The 26,230-nt window shown below is 44.9% G+C and overlaps 1 protein-coding gene across 1 annotated transcript in view; it reads left to right on the top strand.

The window, feature by feature from the left end:
* The window catches only part of LOC126246576 (uncharacterized), a 600,905-nt gene that overhangs the window by 554,910 nt on the left and 19,765 nt on the right, over positions 1–26,230 (top strand). The gene's annotated exons all lie outside the window — the stretch shown is intronic.

The following is a 26,230-nucleotide window of genomic DNA, read 5'->3' as shown; positions in this document are numbered from 1 at the left end:
TACTCATCGCCCAGCTGTACTCCTATCAACTGCAGCATCTCCGTACACTGCACACAAACGTTTATGGATGTTCACCACGGTTACTTTTTCTGCACTCAAGAATTTGATAACAGCACGCTGCTTCTAACGTGAGTCGTATGTAGAAGATTTTTTGACGCTGTACTAAGGCTCTGACATCTGCCATAACGGTTCGAAACTTCACCGGCGCACGGGACAAACATCAAATGTGAAGCACCAATAAGGACATTTGTCTATGTATGTTAATGCTTTTTTAAAAAAGAAATGTGGGGCATTACTTATTGAACTTGATGTAATATTACTGAATAGTAAATGTTAGTAATATTATTACAATGCCTTAAATATATGTAACAGAGCACAGAGAGCTCAACCGAGCGAGGTGGCGCAGTGGTTAGCACACTTGACTCGCATTCGGGAGGACGACGGTTCAATCCCGCGTCCGGCCATCCTGATTTAGGTTTTCCGTGATTTCCCTAAATCGCTCCAGGCAAATGCCGGGATGGGTCCTTCGAAAGGGCACGGCCGACTTCCTTCCCCTTCCTTCCCTAATTCGATGAGACCGATGACCTCGCTGTTTGATCTTTTCCCCCAAACAACCCAACCCAACAGACAGCTCAACAATATTAATATACATTTAGCATATATCGTAATTCTAACTTAGTTATGGTATAACAGTACGCTACCATATTACCTCAACACGTAGTTACAATTTACTAAAAGACTGACGCGACGCAACTGGTTAAAATTCTCACCTTGCTGAGTATAACACATCTACAACAAAATAAAAATTGTTATAAAATATGTAAAACGACCTGCTATAGTACCTAGACAACAGGTCCAGCCAATGCCAGCAAATAAATAAAGAAAATAAATGCTCAGTAAATGTACCTTTGATGAATTGATATAAAACCTGAGCATGATTTTCTGTCACTCCGCCAAGATTCTAAGTTCGCTGTAATGGTCGCAGTAAGCATTCGTATCGAATATTATAAACTCTGTTGTTCTCCACACGTTTTATTCTACTTCTCTGATGCAGAATCAAGTAACAATAAGTCCCAAAGTTTCTTATACTTCTCCATCACGTCGTTATTAGTTTTCTCTTTCTTAGTTTTTATCACGTATGGATGGATTCAGCCGACATGAACTAGTCGTCCGTTAAAAGCAGGGTCTTTTCCGAACGTACTTCTGATCAAAAATACTGGTAGGTGTAGTTGGAGGTTTTGTTAATAGTGCCTTTTAAGTTGTTGTGGTGATACTTCCACAGAAACTTTCATCCTCTAACACATATTTCATTATTTCTTACCGAGAAGTCAAATACCAATTTTCACAGATTTAGCTTTAAAAACGTTTTAGTATAATGAAATGTATTCATTAAAACTTTCCTTGCCTTTACTTTTTATGCGTGTTTCAAAAAATATTAATAAGGACAATATATTGAGTACTGTTTCGGTTTTTTTTGCATTGTCAGCATCGTAAAAACTGAAAATAAAGGAAAGCTTCCGAGTTTGGACTTGATCCAACGACACTCTGATTACTCTTCTGAATGTGAGCTTTTTCCAAAAAATGAAATTTGTTCATAGGCGACAATGTTGTTCCTCGAGCATAGTGTACCTAGATACACACGAAGCTTTTTTGTCAGTGTTTGTCTAGTGACTGGTTCTAGAAACACATGAAGGACTGCCCGCTAGAAACTTCCCCAGACAGCTTTTTGGATATAATGTTTTTGCGGTTGTGAGACATGAGTTTTGTGTAGCATTTGTAAGTATTAAGATTTCTACATTTTGTAGTGCCATAGAATGTATTGAAAATATTTGAAGTACGTTGTTAACTCTTCAATGACAGATTTCTGTGTTGAGTAAAATTCAGTGGTTTCTTTTTTTTTTAGACTGGCGGCATAACGTGTAGATGGTTAGGCCATATTTCGTCGGTCGTGCACCATCTTGTACCTTGAAAAGGAAGAAAGTGTCTACCTTGGAACACGTGATGTTTGCAAATGAAATGAGCTCTATTAATGTCTTAACGATATTACCTGTGTTGAAAATGGATATTCGTGTTAGTTGCCAACACCTTACATTTCAAAATGTTTTTAACTTGTAATTGGTTTTTGATAGTACCGCTTCTTAGTTTCAAGTCACTTACAGATTACTGGCGCGTAGTAGATTAATAATGTAACACTTGGACTAGTAAATACAGTACTGACAAGATTTACTAGATTGTGACACGTTAAAGTTTGACTTGAACACTTATTTCTAGGTACATCACGATGTCCCTTCGAATGGTTTTTACATTTGGAAAAATATTGCTTTTCCGGAGTATTTTTTGTAATTTCAGATGAAGACTGCAGCACACTTAAAGTGAATGATATAATTTCAAAACGGAATCTATTAAGCTCCCTTTACAACAAGGAAAAATTGAGATTGTAAATAAACTTCCAAGGAATGATTGTGCAAGGGGCGATCAAAAATACCGCACAGTCCAGAAGCGATATGCTAGTCAGACAGAGTCGCCATGGGCATTGAGGCAACCATCCCGCCGACGTTCCAGGTTGTAGATACTTGTTTAGTAAACACCGTCTCCTGGTGCTTGAAGAAGTTCGTTGGTGCCTCCTTCACATCTTCGTTCGACAGGAATCGTCGACGCTATAAGGCCTTTTTCAAGGGACCGACGGCGTGCTATTCGCTTGGAGGGAAATCAGAACTGCAGGGTGGGTGTTACAGTGTCTCCAACTCGAGTCTCCCAGTTGAGACTGGCATCCCAGGTCGAGCGACGTCTTGTGTCGATTCGCGACCTGCATGGAACAATGGTAGTTTGCGACACATTCTTTATTCTCCAATGTATGTCTACCGGCAGCCAAGAAAAGAATAACAGCATGGTAGTCCTGTATGGACGCATTTGGAAATAACATCGCCATAATTCACGTTTCCACATTTGCTGCGCGCAAGCTATTTTTTTTTTTTTTTCTAGACGCTTGGCCACTGCAGATTCCACTTATGTCACTTTCATTTCTGACCAAGCCCCGGACATACAGTAAATTTGGACGAAATCGATGTTGACAAATAGGCACAGGCCCCTTATGAGCTTCAAACGACCTTTCGAAGCGTGCTGACAGACGGAGCAGTTCACACAAGCCGCATTGCCTCGTGCACAGTTGGAGACATATTGCACTCTACTGAACCGCAGTGAGGGGAACGCAAGCTTGCGTTGAAGTGGAGTGGGGAATGAAAGAAACATGCTCAGTAAACCAAAAAGTTAACTGCGAAACAAAATGAAAACAATAGTCTTGCATTTATCGCTAATCTCTTGCCCAGGACAAAGTCCCAACCGACTGCTAAAAAGCGCAGTTGACTTCCGTATGTACAGACAGATACTACTTAGGAGAAGAAGAGCTGCGGCCGAAGTGGCCGTGCGGTTGGTTCTAGGTGCTTCAGTCTGGAACCGCGTGACCGCTACGGTCGCAGGTTCGAATCCTGCCTCGGGCATGGATGTGTGTGATGTCCTTAGGTTAGTTAGGTTTAACTAGTTCTAGGTTCTAGGGGACTAATGACCTCAGAAGTTGAGTCCCATAGTGCTCAGAGCCATTTGAACCATTTGAAGAAGAGCTCCTTAGCCAGTATCGCTAAAAAAGCTTTGTTGTAGATAACCGGATTCGGTAAAACTAAGTTACTATCTTCAGATCTTCATAAAGGTTACCGTAAATATATTGTGCCAGCTACACACAACATCTTTTCATTGAATTCCAGGTACATAATGTAAACATTTTGTGTGTAACTGGCACATGATGTTTGTAGTAACCTCTATGAAGATCTGATGATGGTAACTTACTTTTACCGAAACTGGTTGTGTACAATAAAGTTTTTTGTAGCGGTCTCGGCTAAGAAGTTCTTCTCCTAAGTAATCACTATAGATGGCCCCTTCGCCGGCCGTTGTGGCCGAGCGGTTCTAGGCGCTTCAGTCCGGACCCGATCTGCTGCTACGGTCGCAGGTTCGAATCCTGCCTCGGGCATGGATGTGTGTGATATCCTTAGGTTGGTTAGGTTTAAGTAGTTCTAAGTGTAGGGGACTGATGACCTCAGATGTTAAGTCCCATAGTGCTCAGAGCCATTTTTGATGGCCCCTTCGAGCTCAACATGAGTAAACTAATAGACAGATATCCCTACCATCAGTTCGCTGCACAATTCCTGAACGCATTCTGAGTTCGAACATCATAAATTTACTTGAGACAGAAAAGTCGGCACTGATTTAGAAAACATAGCTCGTGCGCGACTCAGATTCCTCTTTTCTCGCATGATATCCTACTTGCCACGGATGGAGGGCAACAAACAGATTCCATATTCCTAGATTCGGCGAGTGTTCACCGGAGACAAAGGTATCGTCAGGAGTTCCCCAGGGAAGTGAAAGAGGATCACTCTTAATTTTCTATCTACATAAACGACCTGGCGGACAGGTTGTATGGCCTACAGCGGTTTACGGCTGTTTGCTGATGACTTTGTGGTGTACGGAAGTGTGTCGTCCTTGAGCTGCTATAGGGGAATATAAGGTGACATAGACAGACTTTCTAGCTGATATGATGAATGGCAGATTGCTCTAAATGTTGAAAAACGTAATTTAAATGAGTGGGAAAAACAATCGTGTAACGTTCGAAGTCAACACTAGTAATGTACTGCTTGACACAAATGGTTAAAATGGCTCTGAGCACTATGGGACTTAACATCTGAGGTCGTCAGTCCCCTAGAACTTAGAACTACTTAAACCTAACTAACCTAAGGATATCAGACACATCCATGCCCGAGGCAGGATTCGAACCTGCGACCGTAGCGGTCACGCGGTTCCAGACTGCAGCGCCTAGAACCGCACGGCCACACCTGCTTGACACACTCACATTGATAATGTATCTAGGCGTACTGTTGCAAAACAGTGTGAAATTCAGTGGGCATGTACATGTGGAAGTCAGAAAGGGGAATTGCCGGCCGGAGTGGCCGTGCGGTTCTAGGCGCTACAGTCTGGAACCGGGCGGCCGTTACGGTCGCAGGTTCGAATCCTGCCTCGGGCATGGATGTGTGTGATGTTCTTAGGTTAGTTAGGTTTAATTAGTTCTAAGTTCCAGGCGACTGATGACCTCAGAAAGGGGAATGCTTGACTTCGGTTTATTGGAAGAATTTTGGGAAAGTGTATCTCATCTATAAAGAAGACGGCGTATACAATGTTTGTGCAACCCATTATTGACTACACCTCGATTGCGATTCCCACCAGGACGGATTAAATGAGGACATCGGGGAAATTTAGAAGCTTGACTTTAAATTTGTTATGGATAGGTTCGATCAGCATGCGTATTAGGGAAGCATTTCGTGAACTCAAATGGTAATTCCTACAGGGAAGACAACGCCGTTTCCGGGAGTTATTACTGCGGAAATTTAAAGAATCGACATTTTAGGTTGACTGTAGATCCATTCTGCTCCGCCTACTCACATTTCGAGTAAAAACCACGAAGATAAACTGAGAGAAATTAGGACTCGCACGGAGGCTTATAGACAGTCGTCGTTTCCTGACTCCATTTGCAAGTGTAACAGGAAAGGAACAAGTAATGGCGGTACATGGCACTCTTCCCCGCGCACGTACAGTGGCTTGTAGAGTATGTATGTTGATGTGGAATAGAAAATGAAAGGGGTCTATTCGAAAGGGAACGTCTTTGCACGCCTTTGAACCTGTTGCAGGATAACATTCAGTACCGTGGTTTGTAACGTTGTTGAATTCTTCTTGTAATACCATTTACAAGGTGGTCGAGACGTAGCTGTTCAAGCCTCTCCCACTCTATCACGGCATCAAGAACATACGAGGCTGCACTCAGTGGTTTCCTGTGCACAAAAGAGTCCATAAAGAGTTTCCTATCAAAACACCACAAGCTATACAAGTCGTGAGGGCGTTACAAAACCTGTTTTGGGCAGTTTATTTGGCGGCATCGATACAGATCTCAGGTACATGCAGGGCTCGGTTTCCCAAGTTTATCACCGAAGATATGCTTAACAACTTCCTGATATCATTTGAAAATTTCTCCTAAGGTCGAACTAGAGAGTCGTGATGTACAAATATTGTTGATAAAAGCTTACAGTTGCAATGGAAGCATATTTTTAACAGTTAACGTAAGTACAGCTGGCAAAGTGTGTGTCTACCACACTGAGGATAAATCATCCTGATGCTGTGTAAAACCACCTTAAGTCTCTATAAAGGCCTCGAAGCGTCTAGAAGCCTACAGGTTTGATGATGATATTTGGTTTGTGGGGTGCTCAACGGCGCGGTGATCAGCGCCCGTACAAAGTCCAAATTTTTACGCAGCCCAATTTTTTTCACAGTCCAATCTAGCAACTGTCACGAATGATGATGATGGTAACACAAACACCCAGTCCCCGGGCAGAGAAAATCCCCAACCCGTTCGGGAATCGAACCCAGGACCCCGTGATCCAGAGGCAACAACGCTAACCACTAGACCAAGAGCTGTGGACTACCTACAGATTTGTTTGGGTGCGCCATATTAAGCTGGAGCCACACAATCATGTTTAGGTCCTGTTGAGATAGGAAAATACAGATATGTTGACTCCTGCCTTCCACCCGCTTTCCAAATAGTCCCAGACATTTCCTGGATATTTAGTGGGCCATTGGAGATGCGATAGGACATCTGAGTGTTCGTCAAGCCTGGATTGTATGCGTCAATACGGGTGTCGTCGTCTTGGATATTCGCCACAATTACAGAGCAACATTTTATACTTCTACAATAATGATGTAGGTTGAAGCAATGAATTAAAATATTTACCAGCACTGGGACTCGAACCGAGGTCTCCTTGCTTACTTTTTTTATTTTTTTAGTAATCTTTATTGAACAAACTAAAAGTACATGTATATTCACTATGCAAGAGTTCTTCAAGGTACCATTTAAACGTATACAAATGACTTAGTTAAACAAAAAACATTAAATACAACAAAATATAACATATTCTGTCTTCTTCCTTTTTTATTTGTTTTTTTTTGGTCGATTCATGAGAACGTAGTAAGGGTGTTGCATCATGTGACAGGTAGGCATGGCACACCCCCACTTTGAGGGGGGTCAAGGAAGACGCTGCGGAGATAACCAGCAAAAGTTTGTCGGTAAGATGGTTTTCGGGTGAGGGTGCTATGCGCGGTCACAACTTTGTACCAGAAGTCAAGGACTGTATGCGGACCACTCTGGAAGAGGTATTCTAAAGCCTGTCCTCTAAACCAGATTAGGGTATGGTGCTTAGCAAGAGGGTAGTGAAATGTCTGGGGCAACAACAGGAAATCCGGGGTTACCGTCGTTGGCGGGGCACGGAGGTAAAAGCCCACGATTCGTTGGATGAGGAGCCATACGTTTTGTTTCAGGGGGCACGTAAGACGGTGCTCGTCGATGTCTTAGAGCTGACAGTCAGGGCAGAGTGGGGAGGTGGCCAGTCCTATGCGATAAAGTCGACTGTTAGTCGGGAATTTTCCATAGACTAAAACGTACCAGAGTGCAGACACAGAGGATGGTAAAAAGGGTGCATGCACACACCCCCAGCCGGCCGCGGTGGTCTCGCGGTTCTAGGCGCGCAGTCCGGAACCGTGCGACTGCTACGGTCGCAGGTTCGAATTCTGCCTCGGGCATGGATGTGTGTGATGTCCTTAGGTTAGTTAGGTTTAAGTAGTTCTAAGTTCTAGGGGACTGATGACCACAGCAGTTGAGTCCCATAGTGCTCAGAGCCAGTTGAACCATTTTGAACCACACCCCCAAACCGTTCGCCAGTTAATGTCAGGATACTGTAGCACCATGGGGTCGCAAGGGTTGGACAGCATAAACAAACGATAATAATCTTTAGTATGGGGAGGACGGGTGACTGGAAGATCGGCCCGAACGTAGCTGAGTTCTATGAAACAATTGACGACGTGGTACAATAATGGAGAAATAGGTGCCACATTGACCGGTGGATCGAGAGAAGCTGGTCGGAGGATATCTAAGAGACTGCGTGTTAAGGACGGGACCGACCCTTGCCAGTGCCGCAACAGAGTGTGGACAAAGAGTGCAGAAGATCGTGCCCGCACATCGACGAGTCCGAGGCCACCTTTTGCAGGAGGCAGTGTTAAAGTGTTGTAGCGGACTTTGAAAAGTGCCCCTGCTGACACGAAATATCCAAAGGCTGATTAGATGCGGCAGCCAAGGAGTAACGGCATTGGGAGGATCTGGGCGACGTGTACCCGTTTAGGGGCGACATACATGTTGACATAGGACACACATTGGAGTTGGTTTAAGTTACGGTACACTTGACCGCGGACATGGTGCCGAATCGACTGCAAAAGCCGCCGGTAAGCCAGGGCCACTGTGCGGTGTGTGGAGCTCTTAAATTCGATACCCAAGTAACGAAGGGTGGTACTGACTGGGAGGGGGGTCGGCACCATAGCCGGGAGGCCGCGCCCAATGTGCATCATAGTCGATTTACGGACATTAAGAATGCTACCAGAAAGACATCCATACTGGTGGATCCGTTGTATGGCGTCATTGAGTTCCGTGGAGGAGCAGGTGAGAAAGAGGAGGTCGTCCGCATAAGCCCTGCAGTGAAAGGTGTAGTCACGCAAAGTGAGACCCTGCAGTTTAGAGGTAAGACCAGTGATGAGGGGCTCAAGTGCAATGGCATATAGTAAAGTAGACACAGGGCATCCTTGACGCACAGAGCGGCGTATAGGAATCGGTCCTACAAGCCTCCCATTGACTTGTACCATCGAGACCGCGGTAAGTAGTAACCGGCGAATGGCACCGACAAAAAGTAATGGGAACCCCATACGTGTCGCCACCATGAGGAGGCATGGGTGTCGAACGCGATCAAAGGCACTCGTGAAATCGACGGATACCAGTGCTGCACGAAGGCGACAAACCGACGCCAGTGCGATGAGGTCACGGCATTCTCCTAGGGCTGTTTGTAAGGTGGCCCCACAACCACGTGCAGTCTGCTCCGGTGAAAGGACCGTAGGTAAGACGGTGCGTATGCGCGCTGCTAAGAGGCGTGCATAGATTTTATAGTCTGCATTCAGTAGTGTAAGGGGGCGATATGCAGAGACATGAGACCCTCCCTTCGGCTTAGGCACATGTAGAAGAATGCCAGTGATGAATTCAGGTGGAATTGGGAAGGACGGAGTAAAGAGTTCCTGAAGCATTTCCGTCCAGCGAGGAAGCATTAAACTTACTTGGCAGATGTGATAACCATTGCGCCACAGTCTCGCTGCAGCTACCACTCCTGCACGGATTACTGTAGCATGTCTCCCTCACCGATGCAAATTCCAATTCATGCTTCACTCCGGTGCTGTTCCTCTTCTAAATTCGTATCAGTGTTGCAGAGGCTCTTCAATATTGGAATAGCAACTTAAGAATGAGCGAAATGGGAACGTCAACTGGGTATAATTAATATATCACTTGCTAAATTGCAAATTAACACTCATGGTACCTCAATGAGTGTACTCAAGTCATTTTTCAAAAAATACGCCGAGAACATTACAGAAGTACCAACAGCCTGAACTACAGTCTCCGTACGCTGCGGTTAAACGTCTCCTTGGGGTGTAAGTGCACTCGACGCCTTGCCTCATTTGAAAAGGGCAAAATCGCAACTCTTCAACATGCCTTCAGTCAACTACTGGTGAGTTTGTAAAAGTAGTAAAAAACAGTATCGATCATACAGTCATTTATTAAAAATATGATAGGTCTTGGCCTCTAGTGGTAGGTCACCTTCAGGTAATATACTATATCTGACGATGATGACGCTTGGCTCAGCTATGCTGACCGCAATCAGCAATTTTGCGACTAGGGTCAGCACAGCTGTTCCAAGCGTCATCATCGTCAACCAGATGGTGCATTATCTGAAGTGGCCGACTACTTGAGGCCGAAAGCGGTCATATTTTTAATAAATAACTTTACACTCGAGACTTTTTTTTTACTAATTTTACTTTACTGAAAGATCCGTGTTAACTCTCAATAATGCTATCTAAAATATTGTGAGTTTGTGTTTGGCCCATAGAAGACTAAGTAACATTCTTTCTTAGGTAGCCATATATAAATATCCACTGCACATAGTTCCCTTCCCATTGCTCACTTGGAAAATGGTTTAGATGATCTTCCGTTACTGATAGCAACAGTTCATATCGGCTTCGAAACCGAATGTCGCTAGCAAAGCATGGCACTCTTCTCTGCTTCTTGTTCGTGAGGATCTTCTTACAGCCACTGCTACCACGTTATGTGTGTGTACCTTCGAGGTAATTACAGACGGAGCACAAGTTCAGAATTGTCAAGGATGGAAAGGAAATCGGCCATGCCATTATCAAAGAACCTGGCCGCATTTGATTTAGGGAAGACGCGGAAAACCTAAATCTGGACGGATGGCTGCAAGTCTGAACCGTCGTCCTCCCGAATGTGAGTCCGGTGTGCTAACCATTGCGCCACCTTGCTCAGTACTGCGTGTGGTATACCATGTCTTGTAGTCACATTGGAAAGTCTACGTAGATGCACCAACAAATCGGGACACTTCATTCTCACTGTGGACATGGTAATGTCAAACACAATAGATCCTTTTTGATATTCTGTAGCATCTGCACTTCGACCCATCTATCTGCACTGATTAAATACACTACTGGCCACTAAAATCGCTACACCAAGAAGAAATGCAGATGATAAACGGGTATTCATTGTACAAATATACGAGGGCTATCCACAAAGTACATTATGTTTTGGAATTAAAAATAAATAAGGTATTGGAAATTTTTTTTATTATATACAGATGAAAGCCACACTTAAATACTACTTTTCTACATAGTTGACATTTAAATTAAGGCACTTATCGTAGCGATGGACGAGCTTGGAAATTCCTTCGTCGTAAAATTCGGCCGCCTGCACCTTCAACCACGTGGTTACCTCTTCTTTTGGGTCAGAAAAGGTGTGATTTTTGTGGATTTCCTGGAAAGAGGCACTTCAATAAACTCTCAAAGGTATTGCCAAACTCTGCACAACCTCAGAAGAGCAATACAAAACAAACGCAGGGGAAAGTTGGGCTCAAAGATCTTGCTGATTCACGACAACGCCCGGGCCCACACGGCGAGAAGTTCTCGAATCTTTTAAGTGGGAGTTGTTTCCTCATCCGCCGTACAGTCCCGACCTGGCACCGAGCGACTTCCACTTATTCCCAGCAATGAAGAAGTGGTTGGCTATGCAGCGTTTTGATGACGACGCACAGCTTCGAGAAGAGGTAACCACGTGGTTGAAGGCGCAGGCGGCCGAATTTTACGACGAAGGAATTTCCAACCTCGTCCATCGCTACGATAAGTGCCTTAATTTGAATGGCAACTATGTAGAAAAGTAGTTTTTAAGTGTGGCTTTCATCTGTATATAATGAAAAAATTTTCCAATACTTTATTTATTTTTAATTCCAAAACGTAATGTACTTTGTGGATAGCCCTCGTATTATACTAGAACTGACTTGTGATTACATTTTCACGCAGTTTGGGTGCATAGATCCTGAGAAATCAGTACCCAGAACAAGCACTTCTGTCTGTAATAACGGTCTTGATACGCCTGGGCGTTGAGTCAAACAGAGCGTGGATGGCGTGTACAGGTACAGGTGCCCATGCAGCTTCAACACGATACCACAGTTCATCAAGAGTAATGACTGGCGTATTGTGGCGAGCCAGTTGCTCAGCCACCATTGACCAGACGTTTTCAGTTGGTGAGAGATCTGGAAAATGTGCTGGCCAGGGCAGCAGTCGAACATTTTCTGTATCCAGAAAGGCCCGTACAGGACCTGCAACATGCGGTCGTGCATTATCATGCTGAAATGTGATGTTTCGCAGTGATCGAATGAAGGGTAGAGCCACGGGTCGTAACACATCTTAAATGGAACGTCCACTGTCCAAAGTGCCGTCGATGCGAACAAGAGGTGGCCGAGACGTGTAACCAATGGCACCCCATACCATCGCGCCAGGTGATACGCCAGTATGGCGATGACGAATACACGCTTCCAATGTGCGTTCACCGCGATGTTGCCAAACACGGATGCGACCATCATGATGCTGTAAACAGAAATTGGATTTATCCGAAAAAATGAGTTTTACCATTCGTGCACCCAGGTTCGTCGTTGAGTACACCATCCCAGGCGCTCCTGCCCGTGATGCAGCGTCAAGGGTAACCGCAGCCATGGTCTCCGAGCTGATAGCCCATGTTGCTGCAAACGTCGTCGAACTGCTCGTGCAGGTGGTTGTTGTCTTGCAAACGTCCCCAACTGTTGACTCAGGGATCGAGACTTGGCTGCACGATCCGTTACAGCCATGCAGATAAGATGCCTGTCATCTCAACTGCTAGTGATACGACGCCGTTGGGATCCAGCACGGCGTTCCGTATTACCGTCCTGAACCCACCGATTCCATATTCTGCTAACAGTCATTGGATCCCGACCAACGCGAGCAGCGATGTCGCGATACGATAAACCGCAATCGCGACAGGCTACAATCCGACCTTTATCAAAGTCGGAAACGTGATGGTACGCATTTCACCTCCTTACACGAGGCATCACAACAACGTATCACCAGGCAACGCCGGTCAACTGCTGTTTGTGTATGAGGAATCGGTTGGAAACTTTCCTCATGCCAGCACGTTGTAGGTGTCGCCACCGGCGCCAACCTTGTGTGAATGCTTTGAAAAGCTAGTCATTTGCATTTCACAGCATCTTCTTCCCGTCGGTTAAATTTCGCGTCTGTAGCACGTCATCTTCGTGGTGTAGCAATTTTAATGGCCAGTTGTGTCCTCGACAGGAAATTGTAGTATCCCGACTCAATACCACCCCACGGCACATCAAGGTTGGTAATGGAATGGCAAGTTTGTGTGTGACGCCGTTAGCAGTCGCGCGGGATCTGGCAGACCCAATGGTGCGCGTCTGCTGACCCACACCTCCTCCGGCTCTGTACTACCACCGCCCTCTGCCACCAAATGTAGGATGGCTGGGTGCAGCCGCTCAGCTCACTTGCTCTTGGAGTCACTACACTGTAACACCTTCTTTCGTGCTTCATCCTTCTTGGCAATGAGATATCTGGACTCCGTTTCTTGCTATGATATATGTCATGAGACTTCGTACACTTTGAGAAATACTATGTAATCCTTCTGTCTGTTGTGTTAACTTGGTCGCTGATCATTTCCGCTGCTGTCCAGCTCTCCTATGACGACAGTTGCCGCACGACTCTGTAGCCCGCCCATCCTTACCGTTGTGTACAAGCTAGTATTCAACAAATATACCCACCATTTCACTTTCATGACTTTGCCACGTTGGAGGGTCACATCGCCGACTGGTAGTACCAGATCGCACCATCTACAGCGCCTCAAAGCGAGCGCTGTTTTCCATTAAGAGGACGACTATGAATTTGTTCGGTGAGCTTATTTGGATAGATTGTTCCTCCGAAGTTTGACACAAAGTCGAATATGCAAGGAGGGTTTTAAGGATTACGAGTAGAATTACGAAGGGAAACATTTTGAACAACGTTATCTGACTGTTGACATGTGACCCACAACTTTGCTACTGAAGTCTCCGTGTCACTGAATCTGTGCATCAGCTGCTACTCGTTGTTTGAGAAGGAGCAATCATGTTTTGGTCTTCGAATTTCTTCTATTTAAACTATCGTCGTCGTCTTCTTTGAAAGCGATGTTACTAAAATTCAGTATTTCTGATGTATTCGGCACGTAGCACCGCGTGATAATGACTTAATGAGTAAATTCTCTGTCTGATAAACGTTTGAAAAGGGCGTTACTGGTTAGAACAGAAAGAAAAGAAACAGTTTTCCTTGCTCTTATACTCCAAGAGTAATTGCCTTTAGCTAGAATTTTGTACAGACCCCTTTACTATTTTGTACAGGCGGTCTGGTGATGTGTAGATATTCCTTTTCTTTCGTCATGCAATTTGTTTCTAAATTCTTCACTGTTTTAATTTGAATCATAATGGACAACAGTTTGACGGAATCAGTAATATTGATACAAATATCTAACGTAGAAGGCGGGCATACTGTCATTTACCTGAAAATTAGAAAACAGAACGAAGAGAACGATACATACATGTAGATAAGTGGAGCACGCAGTTTGGTATATCGACTTCAAAATATGAATGCTCTTGGACTAACAAATTTCAGAGTAACGAAAAATATATTTCCGTCAGTTCACGCAATTCGTTACAGCTCTGAGAGCCTCTAGTTTTATGTATTACAACGTACGAGGGACGTTCAATAAGTAATGCAACAATTTTTTGCGCCCAATTTCGGTTGAAACAATGCGGAGTTTGTTGTGGGTCATAATGGAATATTCCCGGTGCAGCCTCTAGGGTTTGATGAAACTCCATAGGTGGAGGCGCTATACGTAAAACCAAAATGGCGTCTATAATGGAGGTGCATTCGGAGCAAAGAACCGTGGCTGAGTTTCCTTTGGTGGGAAACCAGAGCATCACGCATATTCAAAAACGCTTGCAGAACGTCTAAGGAGATCTGACAATGAACAAAAGAACGGTGAGTCGTTAGCTGAGGCGTCTGTCAACATCGAAACAAGGTCGCGCATACCTGTCCCATCTCCCACGTGCCGGCCGAGTGCACGCAGTGCAGTGTTGGAACGTTCGGACACTCTCATTCGAGGTGATCGGCAGATCACAATCAAACATGTCGCTACACAACTGGCCTCACGCAACTCTGTGTACCCGAGAGAAACTCACAAAATTCATTGGTCCAACCTACAGCCCGGATCTCGCGCTTTCTGGCTTCCATCTGTTTGGCCCAATGAAGAATGCAGTCTGTGGGAAGCAGTAAATGGATGATGAGGAGGTTATTGATGCATCAAGACGCTGGCTCCGATGTCGACCAGTAGAGTGTTACAATGCGGGCCTTTGAACAGAAATTATCTTGAAAAATGGAATTTTGCAGCCAAAAGATTGTGGAATAATGTGAAGTACTGGAATCCTGAATAAAACCAATCTGCTTTCTGGAAAAAAGGTGTTGCATTATGTATTGAACTCCTTTTCTGTTGTTTCATGCGAAAGCACATCCAGTCTATGATAACGCGGTTTACATTCTTCGTTTCAACAGAATATACACTAATGGCCATTAAAATTGCTACACCAAGAGGAAATGCATATGATAAACGGGTATTCATTGGACAAGTATATTATACTAGAACTGACATATGATTACATTTTCACGCAATTTGGGTGCATACATCCTGAGAAATCAGTACCCAGAACAACCACCTCTGACCGTAATAACGGCCTTGATACGCCTGGACATTGAGTCAAACAGAGCTTGGATGGCGTGTGCAGGTACAGGTGCCCATGCAGCTTCAACACGATACCACAGTTCATCAAGAGTAGTGACTGGCGTATTGTGACGAGCCAGTTGCTCGGCCACCATTGACCAGATGTTTTCAATTGGTGAGAGATCTGGAGAATGTGCTGGCCAGGGCAGCAGTCGATCATTTTCTGTATCCAGAAAGGCCCGTACAGGACCTGCAACATGCTGTCGTGCATTATCCTGCTGAAATGTAGGTTTTCGCAGGGTCGTAACACATCTGATATGTAACGTCCACCGTTCAAAGAGCGGTCAATGCGAACAAGAGGTGACCGAGACGAGTAACCAATGGCACCCCATACGATCACCCCGGGTGATATGCCAGAATGGCGATGACGAATACAAGCTTCCAGTGTGCGTTCATCGCGATGTCGCCAAACACGGATGCGACCCTCGGAACCAGGATTCATCCGAAATAATGACGTTTTACCATTCGTGCACCCAGGTTCGTCGTTGAGTACACCATCGCAGGCGCTCCTGTCTGTGATGGAGCGTCAAGCGTAACCGCAGCCATGGTCTCCGAGCTGATAGTCCATGCTGCTGCAAACGACGTCGAACTGTTCGTGCAAATGGTTGTTGTCTTGCAAACGCCCCCATCTGTTGACTCAGCGATCGAGACGTGGCTGCACGATCCGTTACAGCCATGCGGATAAGATGCCTGTTATCTCGACTGCTAGTGATACGAGGCTGTTGGGATCCAGCACGGCGTTCCGTATTACCCTCCTGAACCTACCGATTTCATATTCTGCTAACAGTCATTGGATCTCGATCAACGCGAGCAGCGATGTAGCGATACGATAAACCTCAATCGCGATAGGTTACAATCCGACCTTTATCAAAGTCGGCAACGTGATGGTACGCATTTCTTCTCCTTACACGAGGCATCAGAAGAACGTTGTACCAGGCAACGCCAGTCAACTGCTGTTTGTGTATGAGAATTCGGTTGGAAACTTTCGTCATGTCAGCACGTTGTAGGTGTCGCCACCGGCGCCAACCTTGTGTGAATGCTCTGAAAAGCTAATCATTTGCACAACACAGCATCTTCTTTCCGTCGGTTACATTTGGCGTCTGTAGCACGTCATCTTCGTGGTGTAGCAATTTTAATGGCCAGTAGTGTAGTAGCGCCACTATGAGGATGCAAATAACGTTTGCCTTAAACACACACTAATTTTTTTTACCGGTAGCCAGTATAGGTTTATTTAACTGACTATTTTGGGATTTTTCACTACCAGAGTAACAAATTGTGTTTATTAACTATATTGTATAGCATGATGTTACTGACATAGTGCCACATCACACTTTCGTGTGACGTGTCAGCTTCGACTACTCAAAGTAGAAAAACTATTTTTCACTGATGCGGAGCTTAGCCATTGTGACCGTCTCTGTCTTAGTGGGCACTACTTTTGAAGATGAGTAGCGAACTTGTTCGAATTCGGCTGATAACATGAGTTCTTATCAGTGTAATTGTCCTAGGAAGCCTACAGATTGATTCCCCTCGTATGTCGTCTTCGACTTAGATGACGGCCACTGTCAGCTGGAGCTTTCTTTGATCCATCTGTGAGTCTGCGGGGAGGGCGGAATGAGTCGCGCTGAGTGGAACGAGGGCCCAGAGGCGCCTCCGGCTGATTGGTATGCGTGCGGCGCCGGCCGTACGCTGATTAAACCGGGCCGTCGCTCGGCTGGCGACTACCAAACTACAGGCGCGAGTTCCAGCCTAACCTACTAGCAGGCTCCGGTGACGATTCAGCGGACGTACCGCGCCTCATGTATGACCCAGAAATATTCTCCCCTTTTGCAAAATATGTTAATCGCTGTATTTTGTCTTCAAGATTCCACTAAATTCTGACCGTGATGAACCACGTTTAATACGTACATGTCGGTTTTGAGAATTGTGTTTATCGCTGTGGGGCAGCACACGTACTCGAGCTTCCTTCATCAGGTTCTACATCTACATCTACATTTATACTCCGCAAGCCACCCAACGGTGTGTGGCGGAGGGCACTTACGTGCCACTGTCATTACCTCCCTTTCCTGTTCCAGTCGTGTATTCTTCGCGGGAAGAACGACTGCCGGAAAGCCTCCGTGCGCGCTCGAATCTCTTTAATTTTACATCCGTGATCTCCTCGGGAGGTATAAGTAAAGGGTAATCAATATATTCGATACCTCATTCAGAAACGCACTCTCTCGAAACCTGGACAGCAAGCTACACCGCGATGCAGAGCGCCTCTCTTGCAGAGTCTGCCACTTGAGTTTGCTAAACATCTCCGTAACGCTATCACGCTTACCAAATAACCCTGTGACGAAACGCGGCGCTCTTCTTTGGATCTTCTCTATCTTATCCGTCAACCCGACCTGGAACGGATCCCACACTGATGAGCAATACTCAAGTATAGGTCGAACGTGTGTTTTGTAAGCCACCTCCTTTGTTGATGGACTACATTTTGTAAGGACTCTCTCAATGAATCTCAATCTGGCACCCGCCTTACCAACAATTCAATTTATATGATCATTCCACTTCAAACTGTTCGGTATGCATACTCCCAGATATTTTACAGTAGTAACTGCTACCAGTGTTTGTTCCGCTATCATATAATCATACAATAAAGGATCCTTCTTTCTATGTATTCGCAGTACACTAAATTTGTCTATGTTAAGGGTCAGTTGCCACTCCCTGCAGCAAGTGCCTATCCGCTGCAGATCTTCCTGCATTTCGCTGCAATTTCCTAATGCTGCAACTTCTGTGTATACTACAGCATCATCCGCGAAAAGCCGCATGGAACTTCCGACACTATCTACTAGGTCATTTATATATATTGTGAAAAGCAATGGTCCCATAACACTTCCCTGTGGCACGCCAGAGGTTACTTTAACGTCTGCAGACGTCTATCCATTGAGAACAACATGCTGTATTCTGTTTGCTAAAAACTCTTCAATCCTGCCACACAGCTGGTCTGATATTCCGTAGGCTCTTACTTTGTTTATCAGGTGACAGTGCGGAACTGTATCGAACGCCTTCTGGAAATCAAGGAAAATAGCACCTACCTGGGAACCTGTATCTAATATTTTCTGGGTCTAATGAACAAATAAAGCGAGGTGGGTCTCACACGATCGCTGTTTCCGGAATACCTGTTGATTCCTGCAGAGTAGATTCTGGGTTTCCAGGAATGACATGATACACGAGCAAAAAACATGTTCTAAAATTCTACAACAGATCGATGTCAGAGACATCTCCTCGACGACCCTTCTTGAAGACTGGGATTACCTGTGCTCTTTTCCAATCATTTGGAACCTTCCGTTCCTCTAGAGAGTTGCGGTACACGGCTGTTAGAAGGGGGGCAAGTTATTTCGCGTACTCTGTGTAGACTCGAATTGGTATCCCGTCAGGTGCTTTTCCTGTTTTTCCCTGTGGAAAGGCAATCATTTTCAAATACCTAGGCTACCATTTGTAGACTTCTAAAAAGCTTTTCACAGTGTTGATTCGCTTTGAAATTCTGAAGGTGATAGAGGTAAAACACAAGGAGCGAAAGGCTATTTACAACTTGTACAGAAACCAGAACACAGTTATAAGAGTCGAGGGGCACGAAAGAGAAGCAGAAGGGAGTGAGACAGGGTTGTAGTTTCTCCTCGATATTATTCGATCTGTACAATGAGCATGCGGTAAAGCAATCCAAAGAAAAATCTGGAGAATGAACTAAAATTCTGGGTGAAGGAGAAGAAAAAAAAAACTTTGAAGTTTGATGACGACGCCGTAATTCTGTCAGAGACAACGAAGGACTTGGAAGAGCAATCGAATGGAATGGATAGCGTCTTGAAAGGATGGTATGAGATGAATAGCAACAAAAGCAAAACGAGGATAATGGAATGTTGTTGAATCAAATTAGGTGATGCTGAGGGAATTAGAGACACATAAAGTAGTAAATGAGCTTTGGTATTGGGCAGCAAAACAACTGATGACGGCGGATGTAGAGAGGATATAAAATGTAGACTGGCAATGGCAAGAAAAAGACGAAAAGAAGAAGACGAAAAGTTTGTCAACGAATATAGATTTACGTTTTACACAGTTTTTCCGAAGGTATTTGTATGGAGTGTGGCCCTGGATGGAAGTGAAACATGAACAATATACAATTTAGAGAGAAGCGATCAGAAGCTTTTGAAATTGGTGTTACACAAGAATGCTGAAGATCATACTTTAAGATTGCGTAACTACTGGGGAGCCCGCATCTCGTGGTCGTGCGGTAGCGTTCTCGCTTCCCACGCCTGGGTTCCCGGGTTCGATTCCCGGCGGGGTCAGGAATTTTCTCTGCCTCGTGATGGCTGGGTGTTGTGTGCTGTCCTTAGGTTAGTTAGGTTTAAGTAGTTCTAAGTTCTAGGGGACTGATGACCATAGATGTTAAGTCCGTAGTGCTCAGAGCCATTTTTGAACTACTGGGGAGGTACTGGACAGAACTGGGGAGAAAAGAAATTTGTGGCACAACTTGACCAAAAATAGGGATCGGTTGGTAGGACACATTCTGAGATATCAAGGGATCCCATATTAGTACTGCAGGATGATGTTATGGTGGAGAGCGGGAGGGGGGGGTGGGGGGTGTAAACGTAGAGGGACACAAAGAGATGAATAGAGTAAGCAGATTCAGAAGGATTCAGGTTGCAGGATGCAGTAGTTATTCAGAAATCAAGAGCCTTGTACAGGATAGAGTAACATGGAGAGCTCCATCAAACCAGTCTTTGACCTGAAGATAACAACAACAACAACAATAAGCACCACCATTTTAATATAGTGACTTCTATGTTGCAAAAGCCTTTAAGTCCAGTCCAGTGGAGTTCACGTAAAATAAGTTTCCGCTAGATTAATGACAAATTACGTGATGCCTGATATGTTTAGAAAGCTCTCTCGTTGAAGGGTCACACAAAATTGTAATCACAACTGTTCGTTGCATCTAGCTGACAGGAAATACACTATACGCTAGTGTCTTGCTGGTAGCGTAAGTGGTGGAGTTGAGTGTGTGAGACCGTGGCACACGTCGCCCGAAGGAAGATCTAGTGTGAGCCACGAGTGACACACGCTAGCATGAATGAGTAGAAAGACACGAATTCCCAGTGTGAAAAGTAGCAGATAAAAATCTTCAAAATTTAATGTAATTTAGAGTTTATATGAAAATACTACACCGAGATGGAGAACCGTAGTTTCGGATCGACAACTTTCTTTCACGTGTGTAGTATTGGGCAGTAGTTTTGTTGTCATTCGTTATGGGAAGGGCAGAACGAGAGGCCGAAACTCAGTGCTGATACGGTCAGTTTGCACCAGGTCGGATACATTGAGGGACCTATGAAATGAAGAAAAACCGGAGACTACAGTTAAACGATTCGTTGCTGCGCGTGGCAAGGCGCCTCACACCGCGCGGCAACCCTGCGCGGCCCACACAGTGACCTTTTCAGGATGAAGTGGTACTGTTTGATTGGCGTGTGGATCTTCCGTTGCCCATATTCCACAATTCTATGTATTGACATATCCTGTCAGATGGAAGTGGGCTTCGCCTGTCCACCGAACCTTCCACGACCAATCATTGTCCACTTCCATGGGAGCAATAAATTTTAAAGCAGAGATCTCTCTTGCTAGCAGGTCAGCGGGAAGCAACTCGCGCACAAGGGTAATTTTGAATGGACAGTAAAGAAGGATTTTTCGCAAGATTTTACGCACCGTGCTCACGGGTATGTCCAATATTCGGGCAATTCCCCGTGCACTACACGTTTGCACAGCACCATTCGTCTCCTGCATTGCTGTGGCCACTGCTTCCACTGACGTCGCATCAATTTGTTTCCTCCCTCTACTAGGTTACACACCAGAAGAACCCGTCCTTTCGAATTTCCGAATCATTTCATCCAGACCCACGGCAGTCATCGCACCAACTCCTTTTTCAAACCCTTCAGTGTCCGGAACTTCAGCAGAGCGACATGTGCACAGTCATCATTCTTGTAATACAGCTTTACAAGCAGAGCGTGATCCTGCATTGAAACAGTCATGGCGAACGTCGCAGACGCGAAAGGAGGAAAAGCCGCGAACCCGGCGTGTTTATACCAACTTCAGTGGGTCGTCCGCACGACATATGTTTCATTTACGTATTATGACACATACAGCGCAATCTAATGATCAACTTTCACACTATTTTTTTCTTCTGCCATACGTTTTCCCCCTTCTCCGATAATATTCCGTTGCAGTTGGACGTCATTCTGACCAGTGGTGTTATTCCTACAGCGTTTTGAAAGTTTAATTATAATCGCCCTGTAATGGATGTAAGGACTATGACTTGTGTCTCGGTCATTTCAAATGATAGTTCAATGATTTAACTTCACTAGGTTCTTTCTGGTGGTGGATCATCATCGTTATGATAGTCGTGTCCTACTCCACACGAAACTGCGGAAGGGACATTAGACGCACTATCAAGTGATGAGTTCTTCGCTGCGAAAGCGTCTCTGTTTCTGAACCAACAACTAAAATGTCTTCTGTACCCAGTGTTGCTGCGACTTATGTTCAGGTATAACCCCCTCAACAAAGTTTAACTTTCCACTTATTTTAATTGTTCTGTACCTACAGGGAAAGATTAAGGATAGGAGAACTTCGTACAACAAAACATTATGAATGGAGATGCACTCAGAAACTAATTGGTTAGTTGTAAAGAAGCGCCTTATACCATGCGGGAGGTAGACAAATTCGAGTCAGAAGTTTGAACTAGTGCAAAACCGTTTTATACCCAAAATCGTGTTATAATCGTTTTTAGTGTACTGGATACGACGTACGCATTAAGGAAAGTCATTTTCAATTGAAATGAGAAGAGTCGTATTCACCAGAAATGTAATCGATCCATATATACTTTCACCGTTACAGGCATACCAAATAAATTGTTTTACTTTTTGTAACACTACCACAATACGCTTTTTACAATGCCATAATCGGTTCTGATCATCAGACTAAAGGCACATGCTGCAAGCGATGACTAAACGTTCTCGTTGCTGAAATGCTTTTTTATTGTGTTATAAGAAAAATAAAAGTAACACAGTCAATCTCAATGGATAGCACGCCGTTTTTTCAGTCTACAGTAAGGTTCGTGAAAGACCAAGAAGTTTTTGATAATGAGTTATCAGTGATAACTAGATATTTCTGAAAAAGTTGATTTGAAAATTGTTATTTTAATATGGATTTAAAACTTTTCAATACTTTCGTGAAACAAACGGCACTTGACAAAAGTATTTTGTTAGTGATAATTACTTCTAGTCATTGTTTCTCACACTGAATCTTGGAAAATGCTATTTTTAGTTTGTTTTCGCTCATAGTATTGCAATATATTTTTCCTCATAGTGAATAAAAGCTCTAAAAGCAGCAACTCATAGAGGAACTATGCAGCGGTTCTTGCCATGAGGTGTGATAAGGGAGTCACAAACTTGAAGCCGGCGTTGGCTGTAACAGTTGCCCCAAACATTAACTTCTGGTAGCAGTGTTTTGATTAAAATTGCCAACTTGCATCATTTACGGCTGCACTAATTAGTCTGAGTTACATTTCATTCTAAGTGGACCTGTACAAGCAATATTTTCTTTTATTTACATGAATTTTGATTGCGCTGTTTACTTTTCTGCAGTTGTTTTATTTCTATCATTTACTACCAATCCAGCTCTAAAAGCTCTCTGTGTGACCGCTGCGAGAAAGAAAGACTGCAAAACTAGCAAAATACACTCCTGGAAATTGAAATAAGAACACCGTGAATTCATTGTCCCAGGAAGGGGAAACTTTATTGACACATCCCTGGGGTCAGATACATCACATGATCACACTGACAGAACCACAGGCACATAGACACAGGCAACACAGCATGCACAATGTCGGCACTAGTACAGTGTATATCCACCTTTCGCAGCAATGCAGGCTGCTATTCTCCCATGGAGACGATCGTAGAGATGCTGGATGTAGTCCTGTGGAACAGCTTGCCATGCCATTTCCACCTGGCACCTCAGTTGGACCAGCGTTCGTGCTGGACGTGCAGACCGCGTGAGACGACGCTTCATCCAGTCCCAAACATGCTCAATGGGGGACAGATCCGGAGATCTTGCTGGCCAGGGTAGTTGACTTACACCTTCTAGAGCACGTTGGGTGGCACGGGATACATGCGGACGTGCATTGTCCTGTTGGAACAGCAAGTTCCCTTGCCGGTCTAGGAATGGTAGAACGATGGGTTCGATGACGGTTTGGATGTACCGTGCACTATTCAGTGTCCCCTCGACGATCACCAGTGGTGTACGGCCAGTGTAGGAGATCGCTCCCCACACCGTGATGCCGGGTGTTGGCCCTGTGTGCCTCGGTCGTATGCAGTCCTGATTGTGGCGCTCACCTGCACGGCGCCAAACACGCATACGACCATCATTGGCACCAAGGCAGAAGCGACTCTCATCGCTGAAGACGACACGTCTCCATTCGTCCCTCCATTCACGCCTGTCACGACACCACTGGAGGCGGGCTGCACGATGTTGGGGCGTGAGCGGAAGACGGCCTAACGGTGTGCGGGACCGTAGCCCAGCTTCATGGAGACGGTTGCGAATGGTCCTCGCCGATACCCCAGGAGCAACAGTGTCCCTAATTTGCTGGGAAGTGGCGGTGCGGTCCCCTACGGCACTGCGTAGGATCCTACGGTCTTGGCGAGCATCCGTGCGTCGCTGCGGTCCGGTCCCAGGTCGACGGGCACGTGCACCTTCCGCCGACCACTGGCGACAACATCGATGTACTGTGGAGACCTCACGCCCCACGTGTTGAGCAATTCGGCGGTATGTTCACCCGGCCTCCCGCATGCCCACTATACGCCCTCGCTCAAAGTCCGTCAACTGCACATACGGTTCACGTCCACGCTGTCGCGGCATGCTACCAGTGTTAAAGACTGCGATGGAGCTCCGTATGCCACGGCAAACTGGCTGACACTGACGGCGGCGGTGCACAAATGCTGCGCAGCTAGCGCCATTCGACGGCCAACACCGCGGTTCCTGGTGTGTCCGCTGTGCCGTGCGTGTGATCATTGCTTGTACAGCCCTCTCGCAGTGTCCGGAGCAAGTATGGTGGGTCTGACACACCGATGTCAATGTGTTCTTTTTTCCATTTCCAGGAGTGTATTTACTCTGCATTTGCGGAAAGAGGACGTAGAACACTATCAGTTCTGTCACTCCGTATTAAGGTGAATGATGTCTTACGAAAGCAGCCTTGTCACATTACATATTTCTCTTCTTGTTTAGTCGAGACGTATAGGAAAATAAACTTACATTAAGCCGGCCGCTGTGACCGAGCGGTTCTAGGCGCTTCAGTCCGGAACCGTGCTGCTGCTGCGGTCGCAGGTTCGAATCCTGCCTCGGGCATAGATGTGTGTGATGTCGTTAGGTTAGTTAGGTTTAAGTAGTTCTAAGTCTAGGGGACTGATGACCTCAGATGTTGAGTCCCATAGTGCTTTGAGCCATTTTTTTTAACTTACATCAATGACGATAAATAGTCCGTGTCACTGGATTAAATATGTATTTAAGACGAGAAAAAAGTTCGAAGATCCTTTCCTGACACTATGTTATTGTCTAAAGCATTGTTTCACTTTACTGTTTAAAACAGATGTTGCGTGTGCACGACAGGCCTTAAGAACAAGAAGCAATCGTCAGCAGTAGTCTGCTAATGTTCTAATGTTTTTGGGGCATCCAATATGACGGTTGCGGCTGCATACAGCAGAAGTGTGTTGTGTTTATTATTTTTGTATAACGTTCAGTAATTATAAATACCACCGTTAAATCCCAGGGAAACCTCACATCCGTGGTAAAATATACTGTTTTGTATTTTTCTGCCCGCCTGTGGACCTCACCTGATACGACTGACATACATCGGACAGAGAAGATCCGTCAGCTGTGGTGAAGTCAGTTTCTTTAGGGGAATAATAACTGAAATCAAAGTCCCTGACCTCCAGGAATAGAAGTTTAGCTAGATGGTAGTTACCTCTACTAGTATAAAAAGTTATCCACATACAAGATTCAGCGATAAAGAGCTAGAGAGATAAATATTATGTCGATCATAGCGTGAAAAAGCACAGGAAGAAAGGCTATGGAATATAGGACAGCTTAAAAATAGCAACTTGTTATTTCAGAGAACTCACCGACGAAGAATCTGAATTAGTTAAAAAATAAAAGACAAGGAAACAGATATTCTGGCTGCAGCTGAAACGAAAAAAAAGTCTGCTGTGGAAGCACGGATGATTCTCTTTTTATTTCATCATCTTTAGAATACTGACGCAGTCTAACTATGACGTCACAATCCAAGACGGCCGATCCAGAACGCGGCACAGTCTAACTCCCCTCCTCCTATCGACTGGGAATTCAAAAATTGGCTAGAAATTCAAAAATCTGAGCGAAAATTCAAATTTTTTCCTCTATCTGTGAAACATCTGAGTTGGCGAGGGATAGTTGCCATTGATCCGCACTAGGAAGTAGCTATAGCCAATTTCATCACTAACTGTTGGATATAGAGAGGATATTTTATATATTCCACTTTTACTCCTAAATCAATGCACCGATTTCAACCAAACTTGGTACACATATCCGTTACTGTCAGCAAACAATCGCTGTGAGGGTAAGGACCACCTGTCTGCCGTAGTTCAGGACATGTGACGTCATAAACAATGAGTTGCGTGTAAAGCTGATCCATAATGCGTGGCATTGAAGTTTATTTCTTGTGTACTACTAACTTTATCCACAATAAACTTTCGGAGACAGTCTAAATGCAGTTACAAAATTTACCATGATACCACACATAGTTCAGGAAAT

The sequence above is a fragment of the Schistocerca nitens genome, chromosome 1 (assembly GCF_023898315.1).
Source record: "Schistocerca nitens isolate TAMUIC-IGC-003100 chromosome 1, iqSchNite1.1, whole genome shotgun sequence".
Lineage (NCBI taxonomy): Eukaryota > Metazoa > Arthropoda > Insecta > Orthoptera > Acrididae > Schistocerca > Schistocerca nitens.
Note: the sequence above shows the minus strand (reverse complement) of the source record. Positions and strands in the feature narration are given on the sequence as shown.